Source organism: Lontra canadensis, unplaced genomic scaffold (assembly GCF_010015895.1).
Source record: "Lontra canadensis isolate GAN:19392208 unplaced genomic scaffold, GSC_riverotter_1.0 scaffold3, whole genome shotgun sequence".
In the NCBI taxonomy this organism is placed as follows: Eukaryota; Metazoa; Chordata; class Mammalia; order Carnivora; family Mustelidae; genus Lontra; species Lontra canadensis.
The window spans coordinates 49,509,951-49,536,807 of NW_022630997.1; positions in this window are offsets into that span (position 1 = coordinate 49,509,951).

Here is a 26,857-nt window from a genome sequence, read left to right on the forward strand (position 1 = left end):
TTTTTACCTCATTGATATAAACAATTTTATTACTAAATAAAAATTATAATACAATTATATCTTGATGAATACTCTTCTCTGTAACTCAAAGCTGGACATTTCAGTATCTATTTCTCCTGCCTATTTCTCTAAACGTAACTTAAATTTTCCACTATCCCACTGACCTCACCAAATAGTACTTTGGAGGCTTAGTGTATTTTCCAGGCCAGGGCATGAATCATAGAATCTCAGTGACTGGTACCATGAGTGGTCAGCAGAAGCAGCATTATAATATATTTCTCAACACTGAGAGCAGGAGTTAGAAGTTCTTACCCATTGGTGTCACAGAGTCCCAACATATTTCATTTTATCAGTAAAGCTCTTCTCACTGTCTTTGAAAGGAAGTGTTTATAATAGTGCTGCTTCTAGAAAGCATCAGGTTACTGTTGGTCATCTTTCAGATTCCACCACGTTTAACACCAAAAATCTCTTCATTGTGTGTTCATCTCAAAGGCTATCAAACAGAAACATAGCAGAAGCTAAAAGTACGCACAGAGGTCATATTCATCCCAACTTATTTTGATGGACTATTATTAAAAATTTTTGGGGGGTGCCTGGGTGGCTTCGTGGGTTAAAGCCTCTGCCTTCGACTCAGGTCATGATCCCAGAGTCCTGGGATCGAGTCCCGCATCGAGCTCTCTGCTCAGCGGAGAGCCTGCTTCTTCCTCTCTCTCTGTCTGCTTCTCTGCCTACTTGTGATCTCCGTCTGTCAAATAAATAAATAAATATATCTTTAAAAAAATTTATTAGATCTCAGGGTCATGGGATCAAGCCCTGCATCGGGCTCTCTGCTTAGCGAGGAGCCTGCTTTCCCCCTCTCTCTGCCTGCCTTTCTGCCTACTTGTGATCACTCTCTCTCTCTCTGTCAAATAAATAAATAAAACCTTTAAAAAATATATTTTATTAAAAAATAAATCCAAGACCAGACTGAGTGTCTAGACAACAGGTGTAAATCAGGACTGTTCTGGCAACTTGGATGTACAGTCATCTTAATCCTGGATTATTGATTCATGGAGGGAATTCATTTTCTTTTTGACATTGCTATGGCTGTATAGAGTTAAGTGGTTAATTTTTATTTGTTGAAGCTGCTAAATTACTGGAAAGAATGTTGAGGAAACATCCTCCTGAAAAATAGAGAGAAAAACAAGCTAACAATTTCAGGGGATTTTTGATCAAAGAATGCGGTTGCCTCCGCAGAGTAATAACCCCTTACTCATGATGAGAATATCAGATGGCATGTACTTATTATAATGATAGTATGAGTTTTTATTACTTAGATAATAGCAATGGTATAAAGATGGCTATAATAGCTGTGAATTGATTTCAAAGTCTATAATAAAAATAAGTTGGAGAATGAAATTTTTTGCCAATAAATCAAACAAAATTAGAAAAAACATAATGAAAATGGCCAACACTCATGAAAACACAAGAGTAGGTGTATGAACTTAAAAGTTACTGATTTTTAGCATTAACCTTAAAATTTCAAAAAAAATTGCTATCTTTTGTCAAAATTGTGCCAAACAATTTCATAATATCCCACCTATGCTTGATTTATGTAGTCATATGGTTAATCTACACATCATGTTCCAGGAAGAGTAAGATATCTTTCTAAAATACCTTGACAAGTTGGGGCAAAATAAAGATAAAAATAGGAAAAGTAAACCTAAAAGTAGTATCAGAACTCAAAATTCCTAAGTTTTAAACACTGTTAGGTAGGTTCCATGAACTAAGTAGTTCCACAGTTGATATAAAGAGAAAATCATGAATATCTGTGGCTTCACTTTGTTCACAAATGAGTAACAAACAAGATTCTGAGGAAAAATGGGCCTCTTTCTGATACCATTGAAAAAGATTCTCAGTAAGTTGCAAGCCACCTACCAAGATTGAATATTTCCTCTTCTCTATCTTCCAATAATTACCTTGGGTCCTACTGTGAGGGCAAAGAAGTTTAAAACAAGTGATGCAGGATGCCTGGGTGGCTGAGTTGGTTGAGTGTCTGCTTTTGGCTCAGGTCATGATCCCAGGGTCCTGGAATTGAGTCCCGCATTGAGATCCCTGCTCAGTGGGTAGCCAGCTTCTCCCTCTGTCTGCCTCTCTCCCTCTCTAACAAATAAATAAATAAAAATCTTCAAAAAAATTTTGAAAATGAAGCCAGTGATGCCAGGGATTAAAGTACAGCAGGATTCATAGATGTTTAGCATGTCCAGAGTATATTCCTGAAGTTGTTATGAGAGAATAAACTAATGAAGTTGTATTCATTGGGAATAAAATGTGAATATAATTTACTCAGGTTTATCCCTCATGATAAAATCCAGCACCACCAGATCTGTTCCTTATTAGAACTGTTTGATACAAATAATACATAACTCTGTAAAATTTGATGCACTGGAAATAATTGCTTCACATTCAAACTGTTCTAAGTAGGACATGGCAGAGCTCATGGGAAGATAATTTCCTAAGAACAAACTGATTATATTATAAATTATAGAGCAGACTAAAATTTACTTAAATTATATATATGTACAATCTATGTAATGTCTAGATAGATTTATAAATATGTATTAAATTTATATAGAACAAATTTAATTTATATACATTATTTATATATATATACATTTATGGCCACATGTATACATATGCATATATGAATTTATTTAAATGCACGTGGTTGTATATACATACATATATAGTTAAACATATTTATATGCATTTTTGAGTTCCTTATGGCATAAGATAAGTTATAGAACTCTTTATATATGTTTAAGTGAACACTTACATATCCAGATGTCCACATAAAAAGTGTATTCCCTTATAGGAGACCGGCAGTGTTAAGAATCACATTCAGCATTTATTTCTGAGTATAATAACAAGCACATAGCACATCCTTAATCAAATGCATCCAGGTTACCTTTAGTCAAACACACACAGCAAACTAGTAAGATACAGTGTCGTTTTCATATTGCTAATAACGTATAGACTAGAATATGTCAAGATGGATAGTTGGCTTTCAGTCTGCCAAAGAAAGGGAAAACTAATCTCGCAGCTCCTCCAGGCTTCTGTTAAAATGAGATAGAGGTCATTAAGCTTAGTTGGTAAACTCTTTATTGAGACTCTAAGCCAACCAAATGTACAGTTAAAGCTGACCATTTAAGTTGTATACCTTTACTTTCCATGAGTAAATATTTGCAGTTACATGATTGGGGTTTCTGGACTAAATATAACTACACTGTTGGATTTGGTTATTAATTCACTTATTAATTCTCCTGGGAATGAGAAAGACTACCAAAATCTATTAGCACTTTCCTGAAAGGATCTCCAAAAAGCTTTAAGCATTTTGAAATTCATGTTGGAGATTCAGGTTCCTTTTGTTATCAGATAAGTATCCACTGCTGTGACAAGTCATTCCTAAAGGATCTATTTATATTTTATCAATGGGTTTAATTATACACTGTCCTTCAAATGAATTTCGACATCTTTTATATTTTGACTCTGGGATTTTTATTTGAAATTCAGTTTATAATTTTGGCTGCAATTTACAATCCAGGTGCAGAGTAAAACTGAAGTTTCTAAACGGTCCCAAAATGGATTTGACTTTTATATACATTTAAAATTCATTCTACATTTAATGTGTAGGTTGCACAAATATTATAAAAAAACATACACACACACGTATATGTATATATGCATACATATATAGACTTTCAATTTAATTGAGTTTCTTATGGCATAAGATAAGTTACATAACTCTTTTCATATTAACATAATTAGAAGGAAAATAAACATAAGTTTAGCATCACTTCAGGGCTAGAAGAATTTATCAGACCTTTGCCATAAGTCGGGAAACATTTCCATGAGTTCCACAGAAACAAAGAAGAAAAGCCAAATAGGGAGAAGTTAGCAGAACACTAAAACTCATCCTCGTTATATATCCTTGGTTTGGTGACACAATTAATCTAGTTAAGTGTTTAGTAAATATTATCTCCTTCATACTTTTTAACGAAGTAATCAAGAATTTCACTTGATTCTCTCATCACTGTCAACTACATAAAGGGTTAATTTGAGGTTTGAAGGACAGGCATACCCATGAGTCAGGGCGGAGAATTTAGTCAAGCAGTTGTTTATCCAGGTTTGTATTCCTAGCATACTCATTTGATTACTGTGTGGGAGAAACTTCCCAGGATTAGACACTTAAGTCTTGAGAATGGTCAGTGAACACTACTTTTGTACATTATAAAGAATCATAACCACCCAGAGAAGGGGTCAGCAAACCACAGTCTCTGGGCCAAAGATGACCTGCTCTCCTGTCAAGGAGGTCAAGCAAATCCTAAGGTTGGCTTGTCACACTTCCAAAAATTCAAGCAGTAAGGAAACAATAAGCCCAAATAAATTTAGATAATTTATCTCAAAAATTTTAATTACATTGGTTCTCTTTCCCCACCTAGGCTTCAATGCCAACCTAGGTGGATGATGCAACATAAGTTAGTGTTTTAGACAAGGAACACTGAGCCTGGAATTCTCCAAATCTTATAAGGAAGCTGCTAGCAAACTTGACCAACATTTGCCTCAGAGGCAGAACTTATTGTTTTATTCTAGAATGTGGTAAAATGTCTCTAGGAGTAAGGTGGAAGTTTTTACTCTGGTTATCACCTTCATATATAAATAAATCTCCCAATGAGGAAGAAAGCTTTCCAATTCTAGAATACCTTTGGACTCTGTATCTTAGAGAGATGTTATGCAAACATCCTTGCAGTGCCCTTTTCTCAGAAAGCGTGAGAAAACAGAATCACAGAGAACTGTCTCCTCACATCATCTTTTTCTTTGTAAATAAAGTGTTATTAGAATAGAGTTATGCTTATTTATTTACCTATTGTCTATAGCTGCCTTGTACTGCTATAATAGAGTTAGGACTTGTGACAGATACCATATGACCTGCAAAGTCTAAAATAACTGTTATATGGCTCTTCACAGAATAAGTTTGCAGACCTCTGCCTTGAACAATCTGCTGGTGTCCTAGATATGGATATTCTCCCTGGATGGTCAAAAAGTAGAAAGTCAACAATAACAACAACAAAAATGAAGAAGAGTACAAAATATATAAAAGTTTCAAAAAATAAAGCAATACACGTGAAGACAGAGAAGACAGTTGACTTATAGGTAATAGTCAGTCATCCTTCATAATCTTCATAATCAGCTCAGATCATAATCTTAGGGTCTTGGGATCAAGGCCCTGTCAGGCTCCATGCACAGTCCAGAGTCTGCTTGGGTTTCTCTCTCCCTCTCCCTCTGCCCAGCCCCACTACTCAAATAAATAAATAAATCTTAAAAAAAAAAAAAAAAGGCACTTGTGATGAGTCCTGGGTATTATATGTAAGTTAATGAGTCACTAAATTCTACTACCGAAACTAGTATTACATGATACATTAACCAACTAGAATTTGAATAAAAACTGAAGGAAAAAAAAAAGAAATAAAAGGCTGACAAAAGTAATTATGATAAAGCAACTTAAGGATATAACTTAATCACTTTTTGAAAATCAAACATAAAAAATTTAAATACTCAATTATACAGGAACAGGAATTATTGGTAGATTCTCTTAAATGTTTTAAATAGGTGGAGAATTTTAAAGAAAATAAAATATGAGCCTAGAATGCTCAAACCACGTGTTTTTTTTTTTTGTATGTAAAGGCAACAAAATAATTCCAAATGTGCAATAGCTCAGAAAAAAAAAATGTTACCTATGAAAAAATTATTTGTAAACTTGTTCTAAGATATAACTCAGTTACCTGGACAATAAGCAAAAGTTTAGAGCCCAAGAATAAGTGACTCAGCATGTAAATTGATGGACAGTTTCATATACAGTGTTTTTTTTTAATGTATATTCAAAACAATATGATACCATTCAGGTTAATGCTAAGAATGTCTATGGTCGCTTTCCACATTTTATGTATCTTATGAGGATAGTCAATGGCTGAGCACAGCAAAACAAAGGCTTGGCAATTTCTGCCCAAGATGGAACTTCTCTATCAAAAATCTCGGCCTCACAGCTCTGTGCTGGTTGGTAAATATTTTGTTAGAACATCGCTGTAGTCTGAGGCTTCTCATGCCCAATTCTGTTTCTTCAACTTTCCATCTCTCACTGGAATTACCCCAGTAAATCCAGAACTACTCACTCCATTAACACCTGATTCCTGAAATATCCAACTGATAATAACAATAACTACAATTAATTGAAATACTGGAACTATTTTTCAATCGAGTCTATAATGTCACACACAGTTTTCTTTGTTCTCCTTCAGGGGATACCAAAGTAATAAGGTTCTGGAGGAGTAAAGTTTTTAAAATGGTAAATGGGGTAGGGGAAACCAAACTTACTTTCTTGACTTTCTGATCTTAAATCTATATTAGTTCTAACAAGTCATTCAAGAAAGGAATCCAGTTCATTATAGATATATGGAAATACAACCTTATTTTTAGAAATAGTCTAGGTAATGAAAGAAAAAAATAACTGATAAATTAGGACATTACCATTTGTAAATGTCTACTTAATTAAATGTATCTAAACTAATCATCAATGGCTGCTAACTGCACAAAAGGTATAGCTAGACCTTACACATCTGTTAATGGAAATACATAAAACCACCAATGAAGGATTCCTGCCATAAAATCAAACCTGTATCTAATTAAGCCTCTAGCCAAATACTAATTTATAAGATATATAGGAGAGATAAAAATATGTTAAATGTCATCAGGAATGCAATCAGCAGTATACATTCCATGGTAAACTTAAGAACAAATAAGCTAATTTATTTAAGAAATAAATCGCGGTGTGAGAAAGAGATAACCTATATGTTTAAAGAGAACTAAGATACTATCAATGAATTTCAATGTATGGACCTTATTTGGATCGTGATTCAAAGTAAAAGTGCAAAACATATGAGACAATAAGGGAAAGATGAACACTGTATATTAAGGATATTATTGTTAAATATTTTTAGGTGTGATAATGGTTTTATGCTTATATACATATATAGTTTTAAAGGAAACTATTTTTTAGAGAATATATTGAAATAGATGTGTATAAAATTTATTATGTCTTTGATTGCTTCAGATTAATCTGGAGGTTTGACTAGAGATATAAGAAAAATAAGAGTGCCCATGTGTTGCTAAAAGTTAGGTAAAAGGTACAAGAGAGTTCATTATACCATTCTTTGTTCATTAGTTTGTTCAAAACAACATCTTTTAAGAATTTAACAATTAAAAAAATACTTTTTTTTAAGATTTTATTTATTTATTTGATAGACAGAGATCACAAGTAGGCAGAGAGGCAGGCAGAGAGAGAGGAAGGGAAGCAGGCTCCCTGCTTAGCAGAGAGCCTGATGCGGGGCTCGATCCCAGGGTCCTGGGATTATGACCTGAGCTGAAGGCAATCCACTGAGCCACCCAGGCGCCCCAAAAGACTTTTTCTTGATAAGATAATAAATCCTTATGGGTTGAAGAGTGCATTCAGTATTATTAACTAGCCAAGGAATAGTGGAATAGTGACATATTAATATAAATACTGGTCCAGTGCATATGACAACCTCTGAGTACTTGAATCTGTTAGCCATACTTTATTTTTGTCAAATTACAAGTTTTAGGAAGCACCAATCTGCTGAATCTTCAGAGAAAAGAACATTACTTTTAGTAACATTTTCACTATCAGTCCAATATCCTGGACTCCAAATTCCAAGACCTTGGCTTCACAAAAATCATCTTGAAACACAATTGCTACAATCCTTTACCTCCTCACCAACAGTGAATGTTAGTGAAACAAAAGCATTTGATAAATTACTGAGCTAACAACAACAACAACTAATATATATATATATATATATATATATATATATATGAGCATATATATGTGCACATATATATAGAAAGTCCTAACTGATCTCATAAATATTTTTTCTAAAGAATCCAGTTACACATTTCTTCCTATTTTTGTTTACTTAATTTTGTTTTGAAAAGCAGTTTCATATTCACAACAAAATAAAAAAGAAGATATATAGATTTCTCATATACCCTCTGCCACCACACATACACAGTCTTTCTTATTATCAATATCTCTCACCAAAGTGGTACGTTTATTACAATTGTTGAACTTATATTAACACATAATAATCACTCAAAGTCCATAGTTTATATGAGGGTTCACTCTTCATGCTGTACATTCTATTGATTTGGACACATATGTAATGGTATGTATCCACTTTTACAGTATCATACAGAATAGCTCCACTGCCCTAAAAATCCTGTCTTCCACCAGTTCATCTCTACCTGCTCCTCCCATCAACCTGTGGAAACCACAGATATTTTTACTGTCTCCATCATTTTGTCTTCTCCAGAAATGTCATATAGTTGAAATCATACAGTATGTAGTCTTTGCATATTAACTTCTTTCAGTTAGTAATATCCATTTAAGATTTCTCCAAATCTTTCCATCTTGAAACACAACTGTTACAATCCTTTACCTCCTCACCAACAGTGAATGTTAGTGAAACAAAAGCATTTGATAAATTACTGAGCTAACAAGTTTTAGTGTTGAAAACTATTTGATTATTGTTGAAAATAGTTGAAATAATAGTTGAAAAAATAGTTGAAATAATCAAATAGTTGAAAACTATTTGATTATTTGGTTGTACCATAGTTTAATTTTCCATCCATCTACTACAGGACATTTTGGTTGCTCCCAAGTTTTGTCAATTACGAATAAAGCAGCTAAAAACATCCATGTACAAGTTTCTGTGTGAGCGTAAGTTTTCAACTCCTTTAGGTGAATACCAAAGAGGGAAATTTCTGGATCCTCCTTTTACTTAAATTTTAAAATATTTAAACTTATTTGTATAACTCTCTTTAAGAAAGAGTAGTAGGTATAAAAAATTGAAGAGAGATGCATGGTATGAAATAACCTTCCTGATATGATTCAACTAGTTCAATTTTTATCTGCCCTGAACTGAGAAATTCATTGTTATAAAGAAACTCTGATGTCTGAATTCAAAACTTGCCAACACATAGTTCGAACCACATGGCAGGGACATCCCCAGGCATTTGCATTCTCAAAGAAAAAAAAATTCTAACCCAAAAAAATCATCAGTTTGAAAAGACTATATAGGCGGATTTTTTGGGTTTATGATTTTTCTGTTGTTGTTCCCTTATTTCTGTTGTATTACTGATCTATTTCCACATTACCATGCCAGAAGGCAGAACACTTGTAATTAGTTTTGTTTAGTGATACACAGCCAAACATCACTCACTTGACCTTCAAACTAAAATTTAATGAAATTAAATCATTGTTGCTAGATATGAAGATGTAAATTTGGAATGCTATAAGATACTTATATGAATTTTTCATAATAAATAGCCAGTATATTGATTTAACAAGTATATATGATAGACTGGTATAGACTTTTAATTGCTTGAATATAGAATTATACACATAGAAATCCCAGCTTTACCTTATTCATGTGGCAAAATCTTAATTATTTAAAGTAGCAGCTTGGTCAATCTCTATATATTTTTTAAAATATCATGGAAAAATTAATCACTTTTCCTCTGTGCCTATTTTGAAATTTAATCACATCTTTCCTGAAATATATATTGCATTATTCTATGGTCATCTCACTGGAATATTAATTTTTAAGAATCATGGATATTTTATCATCAGATTATGACACTTAGTAATTGGTCAGTAGGATTTATTGAAATAATGAGTAAATATAAATGCTATCAACATATTCACAACTTTTACAATTCAGAGGATGCAAATAAATTATAATTTACTACTCTCCTTTTTTAAAATTAGTAACTTAAAACATTGCAATAATAGTTTACATTTTAAATAAAACATAGTCAACTAAGTTTTACATTTTTGTATTATCGTTTTTATATGATTATGTGGAGTAAATTTAAGGAATAAACACTCATTTTCTAAAAGATCAGGATCAGATAATGGGATATATATAATTAAGAAACTGATAGCATTTAAATATGTAGAAAATCCTTCAAATTTTTGATGTTATGTAATATTCTTTTAAATAAGGTACAGATCATGGAAGAAATTAAAAAGATAATGTATTGAACTAAGTTTTAAAAATGTATCAAATGTATTAGGTATACCTAAAGAACATCTTAGAATAAAATTTCTAAATTCTAAAATGGTATTAGAGTTCTGGCCATGATTAGAAGAATTAAAGCAGACAGGAAAGGAGAAATTGTTCCAATAAGACCTCTTATTTATTTATTTATTTATTTATTTATTTAAATTTTTAAGCCACCTTTTAAAGAAATACTACTCCCACTGGTATCTGGTGATATGTAACTGCTTATATTTCAAGTTGCAATGTGACTGGCTAAACACCAGAGGTTTTATCACTAAGAAGGAAGAAGACAACTTTTGGGTAGGCAACCAGTTATCTGTGCCAATGTTTCTTTTTTTTTTCTTTTTTTTTTTTCATTTTTGAGATTTTATTTACTCATTTGAGGCAGAGAGATACAGAGAGAGAGATCAAGAGCATGAGCAGGAGGAGAGGCAGTCAGAGAAGCAGACTCCACGTTGAGCCAGGAGCCAGATGTGGGGCTTGGCGACCTGGAGGTCATGACCTGAGCTGAAGGCAGATGTCCAAACATCTGAGCCACCCAGGCACCCCAATATGCCAAAGTTTTAATCTCAGGAAGAAGAAAATACTGCATAATAAATAAGATACAACCATAATGTATTATATGGTTTATATGTGATATTTCATGTGATAATTTTTGCATAGTCATTCAAGCAAATATTGAATTTTTATTCAAATATAATTATAGTACAAATATTTTGGTTACATTCAGATGGGGCAGAAATGGTAGGGTAGGAGAGTCCAACCCTCAACTGAAATATTAAATAACAGGAAAATCATGTATAGTGGAACACATATTGGAAGGTAGAGAGGGGTCTGTTTTTTAAGACCAATAATATTATTTTATATACAAATTATGTATGTAATTATTTTATATTAAAAATTACTTTAGATTATGGTCAACTAGAAACTCCAAATAATATTAAAGTGTGAACATCTTGTACTACCTCCAATACCTAAGCCTTAAATAAAGAAAAGGAAAGAAAAGAAAAAACTGCAACATCTTATGGATAAACAAAAAAGGAAAAGGTTAATACTATACAATTCATTTGGAAATTGGAAGCAATGAGGAAAATGTAAAGAGAAATCTCTACCATTACAAGTTATTTTATCCTTAGGAGATATATATATAAATGCACTTGGACATTTACTGTGGAAAAACAGAAAATGACAAAATTTAGAGAAGGACTTTTGCTTCTAGTCATAAATTTTGTCTGAAACCTGACATGTTTTCTCAAAAAACAACTGAAAAGCTGAAGAAAATTCTGTTTGCAGAAATTAGCCAATAACCAGTGCAAGACTGTATGATTCCTGAAAGAAGTAAAACAAAGGAAGTGAACCCTGCAATTGCTCTTGTTTCCTGCCCAAGACACCTTCTAGACTGCAGCTTAGAGTGAGATGCAAAACCCAACATGATGGTCTTCATTGATGATGTAGAGTTTGACAATGGAGAGGCCCAGGCTTCTGTACTTTATGGGACTGAGTAAAAGAGAAGAGGCAGATGTCTTCAGAAATCTATATGGGGTACCCAGGAGTCTTTCATGGAATGGTAATCTACACATGTGGGTGGTGACATTCAATGAAGCTGTTTAAGAACTACCAGGAAGCTGTAAACTGACCTTTATTCTAATACTTACACAAGACTTACTCTTGCCAGTAAGACTGGCAAGATCTTGTTAAACAGCAGAAAACAAACAGATCCAAAAAGGATTATAATGTGTAAATAAGGCAAAACTAACTCTAGAAAAAGATTATGCTCAATATGTTCTCAGCTGGAAATCAGATTTGAAAATAGCAAACTGATCACAGATCATGCAACTACCTGGAAAAACAAATTTTTTCTCTCAAAAGAAAGATATAAAGTTAAAGTATCATTTAGGTAATAATCACACTGTCCAGCAGTAAATAATAATAAAGAGGAAAATGTTACCGACCAAAAAGAGAAAAATCAACTAATTTAAGTATACTGAAAAAAATAACAGAGATGATGGAATTAAAAGACAAGGACTACAAAATATGCAAAAATAGTTCAAAGAGAACACAGAAAACAAAGAGAGTATTAAAGATGAAAAATATAATATCTGAAATGTAAAATTCATTGGATGCATTTTTTTTATTAACATATAATGTCTTATTAGCTCTAGGGATACAGGTCTGTGAATCACCAGGTTTACACCCTTTACAGCACTCACCATAACACATACCCTCCCCAATGTCCATAACCCAACCACTCTCTTCCTACCCGCCTCCCCCCGGCAACCCTCTGTTTTGTGAGATTAAGAGTCTCTTATGGTTTGTCTCCCTCCCGATCCCATCTTGTTTCATTTATTCTTTTCCTACTTCCCGAACCCCCCATGTAGCTTCTTGACTTCCTCATATCAGGGAGATCATATGATAATTGTCTTTCTCTGACTGACTTATTTCGCTAAGCATAATACCCTCTAGTTCCATCCACATCATTGCAAATGGCAAGATTTCATTTCTTTTGCTGGTTGCATAGTATTCCATTGTATAAATTCCACTTCTTCTTTATCCTTCATCTGTTGATGGACATCTAGGTTCTTTCCATACTTTGGCTATTGTAGACATTGCTGCTATAAACATTCAGGTGCACGTGCCCGTTCACTATGTTTGTATCTTTAGGGTAAATAGCCAGTAGTGAATTGCTGGGTCATAGGGTAGCTCTATTTTCAACATTTTGAGGAACCTCCATGCTGTTTTCCAGAGTGGTTGCACCAGCTTCCATTCTCACCAACAGTGTAGGAGTGTTCCCCTTTCTTTGCATCCTTGCCAGCATCTGTCATATCATGACTTGTTAATTTTATCCATGCTGACTGGGGTGAGGTGGTATCTCATTATGGTTTTGATTTGTATTTCCCTGATGCTGAGTTATGTGGAGCATTTTTTCATGTGTCTGTTGGCCGTCTGGATGTCTTCTTTGCAGAAATGTCTGTTCATGTCTTCTGCCCATTTCTTGATCGGATTTTTTGTTCTTTGGGTGTTGAGTTTGCTAAGCTCTTTATAGATTTTGGATACTAGCCCTTTATCTGATATTTCATTTGTGGATATCTTCTCCCATTCTGTCAGTTGTCTTTTGGTTTTGTTAACTGTTTCCTTTGCTGTGCAAAAGCTTTTGATCTTGATGAAGTCTCAATAGTTAATTTTTGCCCTTGCTTTCCTTGCTTTTGGCAATGTTCCTAGGAAGAAGTTGCTGTGGTTGAGGTCGAAGAGGTTGCTGCCTGTGTTCTCCTCAAGGATTTCGATGGATTCCTTTCTCACATTGAGGTCCTTCATCCATTTTGAGTCTATTTTCATGTGTGGTGTAAGGAAATGGTCCAATTTCATTTTTCTGCATGTGGCTGTCCAATTTTCCCAACACCATTTGTTGAACAGACTTTTTTCCATTGGACATTCTTTCTTGCTTTGTCGAAGATGAGTTGATGATAGAGTTGAGGGTCTATTTCAGGGCTCTCTATTCTGTTCCATTGATCTATGTGTCTGTTTTTGTGCCAGTACCATACTGTCTTGATGACAACAGCTTTGTCATAGAGCTTGAAGTCTGGAATTGTGATGCCACCAACTTTGGCTTTCTTTTTCAATATTCCTCTGGCTATTTGAGGTCTTTTCTGGTTCCATACAAATTTTAGGATTATTTGTTCCATTTCTTTGAAAAAAAAATGGATGGGATTTTGATAGGGATTGCATTAAATTTGTAGATTGCTTTAGTTAGCATGGACATTTTCACAATATCTGTTCTTCCAATCCATGAGCATGGAACATTTTTCCATTTCTTTGTGTCTTCCTCAATTTCTTTCATGAGTACTTTGTAGTTTTCTGAGTACAGATTCTTTGCGTCTTTGGTTAGGTTTATTCCTAGATATCTTATGATTGGGGGTGCAATTGTAAATGGGATTGACTCCTTAATTTCTCTTTCTTCTGTCTTGTTGTTGGTGTATAGAAATGCAACCGATTTCTGTGCATTGATTTTATATCCTGGCACTATACTGAATTCCTTTATAAGTTCTAGCAGATTTGGAGTGGAGTCTTTAAGGTTTTCCACATATAGTATCATATCATCTGCAAAGAGTGATAGTTTGACTTCTTTGCCAATTTGGAGGCCTTTAATTTCTTTTTGTTGTCTGATTGCTGAGGCTAGGACTTCTAGTACTATGTTGAAGAGCAGTGGTGATAATGGACATCCCTGCCATGTTCCTGACATTAGCAGAAAAGCTCTCAGTTTTCTCCACTGAGAATGATATTTGCAGTGGGTTTTTCATAATCAACTTTGATGATATTGAGGTATGTGCCCTCTATCTCTACACTTTGGAGAGTTTTGATCAGGAAGGGATGCTGTACTTTGTCAACTGCTTTCTTAGCATCTATTGAGAGTATCATATGGTTCTTGTTCTTTCTTTTATTAATGTATTGCATAACATTGATTGATTTGTGGATGGTGAACCAAACTTGCAGCCCTGGAATAAATCCTACTTGGTCGTGGTGAATAATCCTTTTAATGTGCTGTTGGATCCTATTGGCTAGTATTTTGGTGAGAATTTTTGCATCTGTGTTCATCAAAGATATTGGTCTTTAATTCTCTTTTTTGATGGGATCCTTGTCTGGTTTTGGGATTAAAGTGATGCTGGCCTCATAAAATGAGTTTGGAAGTTTTTCTTCCATTTCTATTTTTTGGTACAGTTTCAGGAGAATAGGAATTACTTCGTCTTTAAATGTTTGGTAGAATTCCCCTTGGAAGCCGTCTGGCCCAGGGCTCTTGTTTGTTGGGAGATTTTTGATGACTGCTTCAATCTCCTTTCAGGTTATGGGTCTGTTCAGGTTTTCTATTTCTTCTTGGTTCAGTTATAAGTCTTTAGGAATGCATCCATCTCTTTCAGATTGTCAAATATGCTGGTGTAGAGTTGCTCATAATATGTTCTTATAATTGTTTGTATTTTTTGGTGTTGGTTGTGATCTCTCCTCTTTCATTCATGATTTTATTTATTTGGGACCTTTCTATTTTCTTTTTAATAAGTCTGGCCAGGGGTTTATCAATCTTATGAATTCTTTCAAAGAACCAGCTCCTAGTTTCATTGATTTGTTATATTGGTTTGTTTTGTTTTGTTTGTTTGTTTGTTTCTATTTCATAGATTTCTGCTCTGATCTTTATTATTTCTCTTCTTCTGCTGGGTTTAGGCTTTCTTTCTTGTTCTTTCTCCAGCTCCTTTAAGTGTAGAGTTAGGTTGTGTATTTGAGACCTTTCTTATTTCTCAAGAAAGGCTTGTACCACTATATATTTTCCTCTCGGGACTGCCTTTGCTAAGTCCCACAGATTTTGAATCATTGTGTTTTTGTTACCACTTGTTTCCATGATATTTTTTTTTTTAAATTTTCCTTTAATTTCCTGGTTGACCCATTCATTCTTTAGAAGGATGCTCTTTAGTCTCCATGTATTTGGATTCTTTCCAAATTTCCTCTTATGATTGAGTTCTAGCTTCAGAGCATTGTGGTCTGAATATATGCAGGGAATGATCCCAATTTTTGATACTGGTTGAGACCTGATTTGTGACACAGGATGTGATCTATTCTGGAGAATGTCCCATGTGCACTAGAAAAGAATGTGTATTCTGTTGCTTTGGGATGGAATGTTCTGAATATATCTTGATGTCCATCTGGTCCAGTGTGTCATTTAAGGCCTTTATTTCCTTGTTGATCTTTTGCTTGTATGATCTGTCCATTTCAGTGAGGGGTGTGTTAAAGTCCTCTACTATTATTGTATTATTGTTGATTTTGTATATTGTTGATTTTGTTATTAATTGGTTTATGTATTTGGCTGCTCCCATGTTAGGTGCATAGATATTTAAACTTGTTAGATCTTCTTATTGGACAGACCCTTTGAGTATGATATAGTGTCCTTTCTCATCTCTCATTATAGTCTTTGGCTTAAAATCTAATTGATCTGATATAAGGATTGCCACCCCAGCTTTCTTATGATGTCCATTAGCATGGTAAATTGTTTTCCACCCCTCACTTTAAATCTGGAGGTGTCTTTGGGTCTAAAATGAGTTTCTTGTAGACAGCATATTGATGGGTTTTGTTTTTTTACCCATTCTGACACCCTGTGTCTTTTGATTGAGGCATTTATCCTATTTACATTCAGGGTAACCATTGAGAGATATGAATTTAGTGCCATTTTATTGCCTGTAAGGTGATTATTACTGTATATTTTCTCTGTTCCTTTCTGATCTACTACTTTTAGTGTCGCTCTTTGCTTAGAGGACCCCTTTCAATATTTCCTGTAGAGCTGGTTTGGTGTTTGCAAATTCTTTTAGTTTTTGTTTGTCCTGGAAGCTTTCTATCTCTCCTTCTATTTTTAATGATAGCCTAGCTGGATATAGTATTCTTGGCTGCACGTTTTTCTCGTTTAGTGCTCTGAATATTTCATGCCAGTTCTTTCTGGCCTGCCAGGATCTGTGGATAAGTCTGTTGCCAATCTAATATTTTTACCATTGTATGTTATAGACTTATTGTCCTGGGCTGCTTTCAGGATTTTCTCTTTGTCGCTAAGACTTGTAAATTTTACTATTAGATGACAGGGTGTGGACCTATTATTGATTTTGAGGGGGATTCTCTGTGCCTCCCAGATTTTGATGCTTGTTCCCTTTGCCTTATTAGGGAAATTCTCTCCAATAATGCTCTCCAATATACCTTCTGCTTCCCTCTCTCTTTCTTCTTCTTCTGGAATCCCAATTATTCTAATGTTGTTTTGTCTTATGATATCACTTATCTCTTGGATTCTCCCCTTGTGGTCCAGTAGTTTTTCTGTTTCTCTTTTGCTCAGCTGCTTTATTCTCTGTCATTTGGTCTTCTATATCACTAATTCTCTCTTCTGCCTCATTTATCCTAGCAGTAAGAGCCTCCACTTTTTTTTAAGATTTTATTTATTTTTTTGACAGAGATCACAGGCAGGCAGAGAGGCAGGCAGAGAGAGGGGGGGGAGGCAGGTTCCCTGATGAGCAGAGAGCCCAATTCAGGGCTTGATCCCAGGACCCTGGGATCTCAACCTGAGCCGAAGACAGAGGCTTTAACCCACTGAGCATCCAGGTGCCCCAGGAGCCTCCATTTTTTATTGCACTTCATTAATAGCTTTTTTTTTTTTATTTCAACTTGGTTAGATTTTAGTTCTTTTATTTCTCCAGAAAGGGCTTTTATTTCTCCAGACAGGGTTTCTCTAATATCTCTTGCCTTTTTCGAGCCTGGCTAGCACCTTGAGAATCGACATTCTGAACTCTAGATCTGACATACTACCAATGTCCATATTGATTAGGTCCCTGGCCTTCAGTACTGCTTCTTATTTTTTTTTTTTTGTTTGTTTGTTTTGTTTTGTTTTGTTTTTGGTGAGATTTTCTGCCTTGCCATTTTATCCAGATAAGAATATATGAAGGAGTGAATAAAATACTAAAAGGGTGGCAAAGACCCCAGTAAAATGTGCTTTAACCAAATCAGAGGAGAGCCCATATCATGGGGGGAAGAAAGGGGGTTAAAAGAAGTTCAGAAAAAAAAATTAAAAAGAGGAAAAAAATAAAGAAAAAATATAGAAAAGAAAAAAAATATATATATATATGTATATATATTAGACTGGTGAATAGAACAGGTTCACCCACTTAATTTTTGAGTATTTTGGTCTCTTAGGAGAAACTACCTCCAAAATTTTAAAGACTGAAAAACATATGTAAGGGTACATATGATGAAGGGATGCAATATGACTATAATGATGAAAACAATTTTTTTTTTTTTTTAATTTCTAAAAAAGGAGTTGTTAAGTTTGTTGGGAGAATAAAGAAGAAGAAAGTGGAGAGAACTTGCTCAGGCTGGAGACTAGAACAAAGCCCTGTGCTAGATTTAGGGTATATTTTGATCTATTAGAAGAAGTTGTATCCCAAATTTTTTTAGAAGAAAAAAACCTTATGTGTATACAAAAAATAAAGTTAGATACAATGAAGGATAAAATGTGACTATAATAATGAAGGTTCAAAAAAGATTTTTTTTGAAAGGTATTGTTAAGATAAACTAGTTAAAAACATTAAAAGAGGAAAGGGTAAAAGTTAAAAAAAATTTAGCAGAAGAAAAAAATAAAATTAAAAAATATTAATTAACTTTGCAAGACTAATGAATCCTGGGGAGAAAGCCATGAATTCCATGCTTTGATTTTTCCTCCTCTGGAATTCTGCTGTTCTCCTTGGTAAGTGAACTTGGTTGTGGCTGGATTTCTTGCTGATCTTCTTGGGGAGGGGCCTGTTGTAAGATTCTCAAATGTCTTTGCCTGAAGCAGAATTGCACTGCCCTTACCAGGGGCCAGGCTAAGTAATCCACTCTGGTTCACTTGCAGGAGCTTTTGTTCCCTGAATGCTTTTTATAGAGTTCTGGAAGATGGGAATGAAAATGGCAGCCTCCCAATCCCTGGCCTGGAGGAGCCAAGAGCTCAGGGACCCATTCTTCAGTGTGCCCTCGGAGAAAAGCACTCAATCATTCCCATCTCCCTGGCCTCCAGGTGTGCTCCGTGCTCACCCAGCCTGTGACCAAGCATCTCTGTCTCTGGCACACAGCTCTGCCTGGAGTCTCCAAATCCCACAGATCCCTGAGCTCTTCTAGGGGAGTCTCCCCGGGTCTTGTGGGGTCCCCACTCACAGAGCTGTGACCTGTGCCACAGATCATGATAAGGTAACTCTGAGTTGAGAGCTCACTCCTTGGTTCCATCTCTGTAGCCGGCTTCCCTGCTCTAATACCTGTGAGCTCTGTGACACTCAGTCACCCCCGATTCTTCTGTGACCCTGCGGTACCTGAGACCATGCTGTCCCCGTGTAGGCTTCACCCCTGTTTAGCCTCTGGAGCAATGTCCCTCAGTGGAACAGACTTTTAAAAGTTCTGATTTTGTGCTCCCTTGCTCCACCGCTTGCCGGGAGCTGGCACCTCCTGCCAGGGTCTATCTTCCCATCACTTTGGATTCACTTCTCCTCCAGTCCTACCTTTCAGAAAGTGGTCGATTTTCTGTTTCTAGAATTGATGTTCTTCTTCTCTTCAATCTCCTGTTGGATTTGTAGGTATTCAGAATGATTTGATAAGCTGTCTAGCTGATCTCCTGCTACCTGATGTCATCTCAGCCTGCTACTTCTCCACCATCTTGACTCCTCCCCCTCATTGGATGCATTTTAATAATATATTTAACATTTAGAAAGAGTATCCATAAAATTAAAAACAAACAAGCAAACAAACAAACATAGCAATAGAAATTATCCAATCCAAGAACAGAGAGGACAAGCAACACAACACTATAATCTCAAATAAATACAGAGCTAAGGTTGAACAAAAGTTTAGATTGATTTATATTAAAGTATCACTGAAGGGGCACCTGGGTGGCTTGGTTGGTTGGACATCTGACTCTTGGTTTCAGCTCAGGTCACAATCTCATCGGTTGGGGGATTGAACCCCACATATGGCTCCACACTCAGAGTGGAGTTTGGTTGAAGATTTTCTCTCTCTGGTCCTGCCTCCCCTCATGCTCACTCTTTCTTTCAAAGTCTCTAACATAAATAATCTTTAAAAAAATAGTATTATTGAAAACTAGGAATAAAATGGAATTTCCTCATCTGATAAAAGGCAATTACAGATAAACTGACAAATGACTGACATTCTAATACATGAATTTAGAAATTCACAGGCTATTTGGACAAATACAAAAAATGAATTTTAGTATATACATTAGCAATAAATAACTAAAAAACAAAATCTTAAAAAGCAATTTCATTTTTATTATGATGAAAAAATGTACCATATGAAGATCAACTTTTAAAATATATAAGATTTTTACACTGTAACCACTTAGCATTGCTGAAAGAAATTAAAGGTTATAATTAAATGAAGATCTATAACATGCAAAGGAATTGGAAAACTCAATATTTTTAAGATGCAATCACCCCTGATTGTTATATAGAGTTAATTAAACTTTGACACAATCATAACAATTTTTATAGAAAATAATTGATAAGCTTATTCTAAAATTTATATAAAAATGCAGAGGACCTAGAATCCCAAAAACAATTTTGAAAAAGAACAAAATTACAGAATTTAAACTACCTAATTTTGAAGCTTAAATTAAAGTATCAGTAATCAATGTAGCATATATTGGTGTTAGAAGAGACACACATATAAATTAAACACAGTAAGATGCAGAATAGACCTGCATATTCATGGTTAATTAAATTTTAAAGACGGTACCATGGTTATTTAATGTTGAAAAGATAATATTTTCAGTAATTGGTGTTTTAAAAACTGAATATACCTTTTGAAAATGATAAACCTCAAACCCTAATTCATGGCAACTCATTAATTTAAGCACCTGAATCATAAGCAGTTGGGTCAAGTACCTTGGAAATATCTAGACAAATATAAATGCTAAAAGAATAAAACTTCTAGAAAAAATGTTGGAGGAAGTTTCCAAAAGACTGATGAAGAAGCAAAACTGAAAGAAAACAGAGCATAAAGACCCCTGCCCCCACCAAAAATCATTTTTAAACACACACACTCACACACACACACACACACACACACACACACACACTGCACTTTATTTGTCCTTTTTAAAAAGGACCTAAACTGAGTGAAACAGGATGAAGCTAAAAACAGGATGAAAATTGAAATTACAATGGTAAGAAAATTAAAACTTAAACTAATTATTTTCTTCATTACTATTTTTTTTAAAGATTTTTTATTTATTTATTTGACAGACAGAGATCACAAGTAGGCAGAGAAAGAGGAGGAATCAGGCTCCCCGCAGAGCAAAGAGCCTGATGTGGGGCTCAATCCCAGGACTCTGGGATCATGACCTGAGCCAAAGGCAGAGGTTTTAACCCATTGACCCACCCAGGCACCCATCTTCATTACTATTAAGTACATTTAGAAATACTGATGAACAAAAAAGTTATGATTAAATAATGTATGGACACAGGAAAAGTTTTAATATAATGAGAATATAAGAAAATAAGTATTAAGGCAATTACAGGGAAGATATTAAATATGAAATTCAGACAAGGACAGATAACATAAAGAAAATTGGTATTCCTTCTGCTGGGGACCCAACATTTTGATAAGAAAGAATATCTCTAAATTCCTCCTCATCATCATCTTCATTGACTAATAGAAGAGTTTTATCTGCCATCAAAGAGAAATACTATATTTCATGAAATATAATTTTAAAAATCATCATTGAGGTATATCTTATTAAAGTTACTGAATATGATGGCTAAAAAAACTTCTTTATTATTCGAAAAGAAAAAAAGAAAAGAAAAATATCAAATGTAGGAGAAAAATCAGAATATCAGTCAGTGCTGGTGGACAATGGACTAATGGCTAAAAGATTCTGAGAAAAAGGACATATGGCCCCAAATTTTATATTTAATAATCAGAATGTCAAAAATGAATGAAAACATGTGAGAGGTTTTAAGATTTTTAATGTTTCACTGCACAGATTTAATTGATACTGTCTAAAATTGAAGCAAAAGCAATAAGACACCCTTATTTGTACATTTCAGTATTGTTTTGTCTGTTAAGCTTCAGAATGTTTTGGGGACTGATATCACTGCTAGAAACACATTTTTAAATCCAAATGAGAGATCCTTTCCATCTCCTTTTCTTTCTTTCTTTGATGAATTATGGACAGTTTTTAAAAATCCATGTAAAATATGATTAAATTTGTAAAATGTATCTATTGTTGATCCCTCTGTTGGTATAATTGAATCAGGCATAATTGTACCATCTATCTATACAGTTGACTTATTTGTCCATATGCATAGATAGATGCCTAGACTATTGGTCAGTTAATGTTTAAAAAATTGAACATTTGATAATTTTTCCTCACCTCTTTTTATAAGTTTTTAAAATTGAGCTTTTTCAATTGAGCATGTGAAGCTCTCATATTTTTTTGCCATTTATTTCTAAAAATCTTAAGAAAACAAAGAGAAGTTCAAAGCCAAAATGTAACTGTTGACCACCCAAACTAGATTAATAATGTTTGTCCTATGTGCTTTAAATATTTGCCTTTATTTAGGAAGTCAAACATTACAGGTTAGGATAATATTGCTTTGTATCTCTACTAAATTAAATTTTCCTTAATCTTCCTTTAAATAGATAGCATTATGAATTTGTGTATATTCTGCATATGATTTTATATTTTACTATACATATTTTTCCATAAAAAATATGTAGCCTAAACTCCTCTGTCTTTTAAAATGTTGTCTTACTTTTTGAAAGATACAGAGGAACTTAACATTTCTTAAAGTTAAAAAAAAGTCCCTTTTTTTTCGTGTACTTCTGACATTTTTAGGATATAGCCACCATTTTGAGGGTTACTGTGAAACCAATATATATTTCCTTAAAACTCTGCAAACCATAATTGCCATTTTGGGCATCATGTTGTCATGGAAAATTCCACAGATCTGTTATTCTAACAGATGTACTTGTTCCCAATATTAAGAGCAAGAGCCTGTTATTGGCTAATTAACTCTTGACCATTTCTACATACTGGAAGAAGATTATTTCAGTTTTTTTACTTATCTAAATCCCAAATAAGAATTGTTCAAATTAAGTCCCATTCTCAGATCGAATCTGAATAAAAAGATGTAATGACAATTCATTGCTATATTCTTGAAATGAGAAATAAATACTAACTTCTATAATCATGTATTTATTTTTAAAATTAGATATTATTTATTTTATTATCTATTATCTATTTTTTATTTTTTAAATATTTTATTTATTTATTTGACAGAGATCGCAAGTAGGCAGAGAGGCAGAGAGAGAGGAGGAAGCAGGCTCCCTGCTGAGCAGAGAGCCCAATGTGGAGCTTGATCCCAGGACCCTGAGATGATGACCTGAGCCAAAGCCAGAGGCTTAACACACTGAGCCACCCAGGCGCCCCAATTATCTATTAATTTTTTTTTTTTTTAGAGGGAGAGCTCAAGCAGGGAGAAGGGCAGAGGGAGAGGAAGAGAATCTCAGTCAGACTCAGCAGAGTGCAGCGGTGTGGGAGGGACTTGACCTCAGAACCCTGAACCAAAATCAGGAGCCAGATGCTTAGCTGACTGAGCCACTCAGATGCCCCTATAGTCTTGTTTTAAGTTGCTTTAGGAAAAAGCTAAATTTGTCTTAAGTTTCAAATAAAATGAGGTAAAAACTATTTTAATTTTAGAGGATTCTTAAAAAGACTCCAAGGGGCATAAGGAATAACATGGAGGACATGGGGAGATGGAGAGGAGTAGGGAGTTGGGGGAAATTGGAGGAGGAGACAAACCATGAGAGACTGTGGACTCTGAAAAACAATCTGAGGTTTTGGAGGGGTTGGGGGTGGGAGGTTGGGTAAGCCTGGCGGTGGGTATTATGGATGGCACGTATTGCATGAAGCACTGTGTGTGGTGCATAAACAATGAATTCTGGAGCACTGAAAAGAAATTTTAAAAATAAATAAAAAAATTTTAAAAAATAAAAATAAAAAGACTCCAAGGGGAGTAGGGGGTAAATGCAAAATCTCTTTCTCTCGATTTTGCTGCAAAACTAAAAATGCTCTAAACCAATAGTCTTTTTAAAAATAATCTATTTTTAAAAAAGTGTTAAAACTTCTTCTCTCTTTTGTTCATGCTTGTAATTGTTTGCAGCTTTAATTATACAACCAATTAATTTTAGTGGTCCATCACCGTACCCAGTTGGCCATTTTATCCCCGCAGCCAATTAATTTTAAAACACCAAAAATATAATTTGAAAACCTAGAACATTAAAAACATGAGTTGGACTGTTTATTTTTCCTCTAAGATACATTCTTTCCAAATATGAGAACCATATCAGAAAATTTCACACAATTAATATAAAAATGTGTATTACCAAAAACAATAATAAATCAAGCCAATAATTATCTGTAGTTTCCTGTTTTTGTGTTTTTTTTTAATTGAGGAGGTATATCAGAGAGTCCAATGATGACACATAAGTAGATTATTAATTATTATACATTATCAGTATCATTGCTATTAACACACTTACACATATAAATGCTCATTTTTATTTCTAAATCAATATTATTGTATCATAGGATTATTTAAAGTGTTTCACCCTTAGTTAGATGGAATTTTCTTTCGTGAATGACAAAAAAACATTTTCACATTCGAACCAGATTCGTAGAGAGAAACATGATCTTAATGCAAGTAACTAACTTCTCAGTAGTTTGTGAAAGGTGACAACAGGTGAACTTCATAGTCACTGGAGCTTAAAGATTAGGTCTTAGAAAATAAAACATTGGATTGAAGCGTATGCCAAGGAAAATCATGAGTGTGCCTCGGTGGCTAACTCAATTAAGCCTCCAACTCTTGATTTCAGCTCATGTCATGATCTCAGGGTTAGATAGAGCCCTGCATCAGCTCTGCATTCCATTCAGTCTACTTGAGACTCTCTCTCTCCCTCTGCCCCTTCCCAAGGTGACATGGGCACCTGCTGCATGCACACACCACTTTATCTCTCTCTTTAATTAATTAATTAATTAATTAAAATTTTTAAAAAGTAAAAACTATAAAAAGAAAAATATACAGTTTAAAAATATTGACTTTTACTCAAGTTTTTCTCTGAGAGTTTTCATGGCATTAATTAGGAGTCATGAGTCTTGGTTCTTGGGGAAAAAAGGCAATAGCGGAAGTATAGTTTTTAATTTCCCAATCCTACAATTAAAACAAATAGAACAACTAAATAGCAAAACTAAAATCCAGTGAGAACATCTAAAACAACACACTGGATAAGGAATTATCTTGGATTTCAAAATGTGAGTATGTTTTGTAAACATAATTGAGTTAAAATAATAAATAAACAATAAAACAACAATAAATTAAGGTTAAAAATAGAACAATAAAGATAACAGAAAAACAGTAAAATAAATATAATATAAAAAGCATTGTTTCTGTGAAAAGACTAAACAAAATTCATGAAGTTCTGACAATTTACCTAAAGATTAGAAAGATATGCAATCTGATATGCAGTAATCACTAGTACCAATACTATAATGAGATAATCATCAAATAATTTATATCTCATGTGAACATCACAAGGAGATATTAGAAATAACATTAAGTTTAATTATTAATGATTTGGGAAAAAATTCCTTAAAAAATGTAACTAACAACACAAAAAACAGGTAAAAATCTAATAACCCTATATCCATTTAAAAACCTGAAGAATTGTAAAGACTTTATCAAAGAAAACTCTTGCTTAAATGTCTTGAATTATTCCAAATATTTAAGGAAGAAATAGCACCTACCTTACATAAATTATTTTATTACCTTACATAAATTATTTAAAAGAAATAATAAAAGGAGACACCATTTATTAATTAACATTATAAGGCCAGATAAACTTCAGTAGCAAAAATCAACAAGGGCACAGCAAAAAAAGGAAAACACATACCAATCATTCTCATTACTACTGATCCAAAAATATAAAAATGAAGAAATTAAATTCTAACTTTGTGATATTTTTAAGGATTAACAGATGAAGTCCAAGTAGGCATAACTCCAGAAATAAAGTTTCAGTGTAATAATTGAAACTTGGCAATGCAATTCCCTTCATTAACACAATAAAAATATCTCAAAGGATTTAGAAAGCACTTGATAAAATTCAGCACTGATGAATTAAAAAAAAAAAAAAAACTGTTAGCAATCAGGAACAGAAATACTCTTCCTAAATCATAGAGTACCTAAAAACAGTCTAGAGAGGCATCATTTTTTTAAATTATTTTTTAAGATTTTATTTATTTATTTGAAAGAGAGAGTGAGTGAATGAGAGCATAAGTCAGGGCAGGGGCAGAGAAGCAGGCTCCCTGTTGAGCAGGGAGCCCAATGCTGGACATGATGCCAGGACTCTGAGATCATGACCTGACCTGAAGGTAGACATTTAACCAACCAATCTACCCAGGCACGTGAAAAACATCATTCTTAATAATGAGGAATTGAAAGTGTTTCCTTAGAGATCCAGCAGGAGCCAAGAATGCTTAACATCAACATGTCTATTTATCATTGTATTAGTAGACTTAGCCTATGAAGTCAGGAAAGAGAAATAAAATTTAATAGTATTGCAACAGAAAAAATTAAACTACCATTCTTTACAAACATCATTATTTTGTACATAAAGAATAAAACAATCTATAAAAACTGTTGAAATTAATAAGAATACAGAATGAGTACTTAAAACCAAGTCATTAAACACTAACTTTATCTTTTTTTTATAAAATATTTGAATAAACCTAACTAGGCCTCTATAAGATCTCTATATAAAAAATCATGTAATTTTTAAAATATTAAATGAGGCATACAACATCTTCATAGACTGATACCCTAAAGACAGCCATTGCTCTTCATTGGAACTACAAATTCTATGCAATGACAATAAAAATCCACCATTTTTTAAAAAAGATGTATTTATTTGAGAGAGATTGAGCATGCGTGAGTAAGGAAGAAGGAGAGGGAGAGAGAATCTCAAGCAGGTTCCTCACTTAGCACAGAGCCCAACATGGGGTTTGATCTCAGGACACTGAAATCAGGACCTGAACCTAAACCAAGAATCAGACACACAACTGATTGTGCCAC